General features: G+C 44.5%; 1 pseudogene; it reads right to left on the reverse strand.

The window, feature by feature from the left end:
- Positions 1–4,300: 4,300 nt before the first annotated feature.
- The window catches only part of LOC119569201, a 2,090-nt pseudogene continuing 1,390 nt past the window's right edge, over positions 4,301–5,000 (reverse strand).

Here is a 5,000-nt window from a genome sequence, read left to right on the forward strand (position 1 = left end):
AACGCTCCCTTTTCCATACCTTATCTTTTTTAAATTCAGATCGCCCCCCACACACTGACATGCGTCTTTTCATGCCTTGATCTCCTCTGACGCCCCCCTTCTCTCCCTTTAGACTTCCGTTGGTCAGTTCTAGACCACTTTCCAGTCCTTCTTTCTCTTACTTCATATATACCACGTTCTAACCCGCCATGCTGGTGCTTTGATAGAGCCGACTGGCGTACTTTCACTTCACTCTGATATTCTTACCCCTCCATCCCCCTTTTCATTCATAATCTTCCACAGTTACATTTCTAAGAGCTGTCTATACAGCCATTCCCTGAATCTCAAGACCTTAGAGCTCCAAATGTGTTCCATGGTGGAATTCTGATTGCACTAAAGCGCCTCGCTTAAAACGTCCAGCCTGGAACAGATATCACTACAAATGAGGCACCCTAGACAACTATCAGCCCTTATCTCCCCTAAAAGAGCATCTGCCTGTCTTCGTCGTACAATCCGGAACAGTAAAACAACTAGCTGGCGAGCTTATGTTACCTCAATTACATTTTCTGTATCTATTTCAGCTGTCTGGCGTCGGATCCATAAACTATCATGCACCCCCCCCCCCCCCCCAACCAGTCCCCGTCCTCTCTGTTTGAGATACTCTTATCTCTGATCCTCTCCAAGTCGCTAATGAGATATTTCAGCTATTTAATGACTATTTCAGCAAAGTCAGTAGTGGCTCTCACATTACTCTTCCATTAACACCACCAGAGAATGCAACCCCATCCCCTGTCCTTGGCTGAGTCCTATAATGGCTCCTTTTTCATCCTCTGATCTCAACGCTGCCTTACAGTCGTACCGCAACGCCTATGAAGGCCCTGACAGCATTCACTACCGTATGCTCTGAAACGTTCCATCTTCCTCTCTATCCTTCCTATAAACTATTTTAACCATATATGGACGACAGGAAAACTTCCTCTTCATTGGTGAGAAACTCATCCTCCCCTTCTTGAAACCTAATAATCGGGCACCCTAGACCAAGATTACATTGCTCTAACTAGCTGTTTGTGCAAACTACTAGAACGAATGCCTAACCTCCGTTTAATGTGGTATCTTCTCTCTCCTGTTTAATGTGGTATCTTCTCTCTCCTGCCCAATTTGGTTTCCGCCGTGCCCGAAGTAGAGCATTTGCACGCCATGACTCCATATTAGCCCTATTTTTTTACCTAGAAAAAGCCATGCGATACACATGGCAGTACCATATTCTCTAACAATTGTGCCCTCCCTAGGTAATACGCGGAAACATAGGTGCCTTTACAAAGTCCTTCCTCTCCAAACGCACTTTCCAGGTCAAGATTGCCTCTTCCACATCATCATCCCTCCCTCAGTTCGAAGGCTTCCCACAAGGTAGTGTGGTTAGCACCACAGGTCATCACTATATGTTTGATGTTTTAACCATCTTCACCTCTGGCACGTCCATAGCAACTATCCACCAATTCCTTCAGTCTACAATACTATCAGTATCTTCTAGGGCCACTAACCGTGGCTTTCGCTTTTCTACCTCCAAATCTTTCTTCATCCTTTTTCTCTCGCGCATGTGTAGGTCCCAAACCTCCACTCTTCATATATGGCGCTCCATTCCACTACCGTGCTTTTGGCAAGATCCTTGGCATTATTTTTGACTCCAAATTGTCCTGGCGAGACCATATCTTTTACATTAAAGAAAAAGCTCACCGCCACATCCTAATCTTACAGACTCTCTCTCATATATCCTGGGCTCAGATCACAAAACTCTCCCCCATCTTCATGTTACCTTGATCTTCTCCACACTTCATTATGGATGCCATATCTACTCCCTTTTTTGCTCATCTTCATACAGTCCGCCACTACGGTCTTTGCTTAAGCCTCTCCAGTTGAGAGCCTGTACATTGAGTCAGACATGCCATCTCTCCCTTGACGTCATACTCTTCTCTCTCTCCGATGCTATGCTCGATTCCACCACTTTCCCTCACCAAACTAACTATCCCACGTTTGCTACATTTGCATTTGCTTCTTCTCCACGTCTACCTATCCCTTTCTCCATTTGCACGGATACCCTCCTCTTCCATTTCCCCTTTCCCCATCTCCGACCTCTTCCGTTTTTCTGCCCATTCTGTCCCTCCATGGCTTATACCTTACCCCCGTATTTGCTCCTCTGTTTTCCCTGATCCACCAAAATCAGATAATCCCGCTTCTGTCCTTCTCACACCATTTCCTTGTCTCCATTCATTCCTCCAGTATTCATCTTTACACTGATGGCTCCAAATCCTCCTCCGGTGCTGGTTTCGCAGTAACCATCTCAACTTGCACTTTCAATGCCCCCTCCCTCCTGAATCCAGTGTCCTTACTTAAGAACTGTATGCACTCCTTTTTGTCTTAAAACACGTATACTCACTCCCTTCTTCCTCTTTCACCATTTTTACTGACTCCCTTACCTCATAACTCTCATAAAGTCTATGCACTCGACCAATCTCCTTGTCTGTGAGATTCAGAATTCAAAACTGGTTGTTCTACCTCTCCACACGCCACAAATCTATCAGATTTTGCTGGGTGCCTAGCCATGTTGGAATCTCCGGCCATGATCAGGCAGATACTCTAGCACACTCCGACCACGTTTATCACGTATTCCAGCCACGGATTATTACCCCCACTTTAAGACCATCTTTTACACCAGACGGCAATTTTCTGGTCAGGTCTTCGCTCCATTTCATTGGAACAGACGTTGGGAGACGGCTCTCACCCTCTTACGTATTGGCCCCACCCGTCTAACACACTCCTATCTGATGTCACGTTCTGATGAGACCCTGTGTTCCCTATGTAACGTCCCTCTTTCAGTTCCACACATTCTGTTGTTCTGTCCACACTTTGCTGCAGCCCGTACCTTTGCTTTCCCCCACCTATCCTCCCTTCGCCGACCTCCTAACCTGTCAGACATCCTACGGAATCCACACTTTCTGCAATGCAGCACTGATACCATTTCAAGGGCAATCTTATTTAAGTTTCTGTTGATTTCAGTACAGTGCCCTCTTCTTTGACCTCCATTTGACAAGTCTCCTAAATATGCACGTCCCCCTAATCCCTTGCTCGTTGTTGCCGTGGGGGGCCTCGGAGACGGAGCCTGAGGCACGATGCGGATCACCCTGCTTGGACCTCAGCCCCTCGCCTCGCCTAATTTGGTAGGGTCCTTTCTTCTGCCACTTTCTTTTTCCTTCTCTTCTTCATCCCCTTCTTCTGTCCATTTATCCTAATCGTTAATTCATTTTTATCCTTTTCGCCACAGGACTTTAGCATACTACTGTATGACCTTTGTAGTCTAGAACATTTGTTTGTTTTAACTACTGAGTGTTAACTATTAACTAGATTGTACGTGTATGTATGTGCGTGTGCAAGAGCGTGCTTCCGCGCGTGTAAACAAATCTAACACCCTATATGTATGTATTTGGTAGTCACAGTATGTATTTACATAAATGTGTATATGTGTATGTATACACATACATATCCATATGCGCACGCGCGCTCGCGCGCACACACACACACACACACACACACACACACTGAAATATACTGAAAATGAAATACGCTGAGGAAAAGGCTAATTTGGTAAAGTTCAGAAACATACATTGCACTGGTTGCGTCAAGGGATACAGGCTCATTCAAATCTGTTAAGTTACTAGTTGGTCATGTTATTATTACATAACTCACACTCAATTTCATGTTTGTACAAGTAGAGGTATATACAAAAAAGAGAGAGGATGGAGAGGAAAGGATAAGTTCTCCCGAAAATTTGGTGTAATCTATTTTAATTGAAAATCATTGGTCATACACATCTGAGGAAATAGTTGGTTCATTGCATTATCATGGGCATCACGCATATAACCTTTGAAGGAAAACAATATTAACCCTAATTCTGAACAAAACATTTTGCTACTCTTCTAATAACATTAAAGAACAATAACCTAATAGTATCGGTATTTAGTAACACAAAGCTACTTTTTAAATTATTTTTTCAGTAGTTAGTTGCAATAAGACGGGATATTTGTCACTTACGAATTATGTGCTTGAAGGAAAGAATATGTTATGTGAGGTTATCACCCATTACTTGGCTTTTGCAGCAAAGTCCAAGAATTGGAAATTCTTATATAAAGTATCATGAGGTTCTTAACAGCTACTAAATATAATAATTAGTATGCACTAATTATCTTCCTAGTTTGTTTTAACTTTTAGTTTCCATATTTCAGATGACTGATCCGGTGTTCAATCACGTGTACTTCTCCATAGATCTTGCGTGTCGTGTCTTGACCTCTTCTAATTTGCTTTGTATGCCTCAATATCGGCTCGAATGTCGGCTTTCTGTTGCATAACTCTCTTATACTGAGCTTTCTTGGCCAGCTCTACTTTCTGTTTCCGGGTGGCATCTTTGACGAGAATTCTGTTTTTGAAATCGTGGTTAATATTAAGATGATTACATTCTGAGCAAGTAAGGGGTTGACTGAAGAGACGCGAAAGACCCAATGTCCACACTGTTAGTGCGACTTCAAAAGTATTAGAGATTCGCTCTCCTTCAGGATCCGAAGAGCACAAAGGCACGCACACCTTGTTGCATTCGGGGCAGTAGTGGCAGTGCTTTCCGTTCTGCAAGACCATTCTTCCCTGCTGCTGTCCAACGCCCCTCATTTCCAGTCCACCCCGATTCTTTGCCTTCAAGTCTGCGCAGCTTCCGCTCGTGCTCCTCAATGGTCTGCCGAAATTCGTCCTCCTGCTGGCAAAGGGCCTGCAGCTCCGCCCTGGTGTCCTCAAGTTCGAACTGCGAGCGTATCAGCCTCACTGTTACATTCAGCTCCACAGCCTTCCTCCGACTTAACAGCTTCGACGAAAGCGTGGAGGCTCTCCTCCATCACTTCCCACTCGATCTCCAGCATCTTCCTCCGCATCTCGTTCTGGGGCCAACTCTTGTACAGAGGCGCATTGTCGAACAGGAATTC

This window comes from Penaeus monodon, unplaced genomic scaffold (assembly GCF_015228065.2).
Source record: "Penaeus monodon isolate SGIC_2016 unplaced genomic scaffold, NSTDA_Pmon_1 PmonScaffold_13325, whole genome shotgun sequence".
In the NCBI taxonomy this organism is placed as follows: Eukaryota; Metazoa; Arthropoda; class Malacostraca; order Decapoda; family Penaeidae; genus Penaeus; species Penaeus monodon.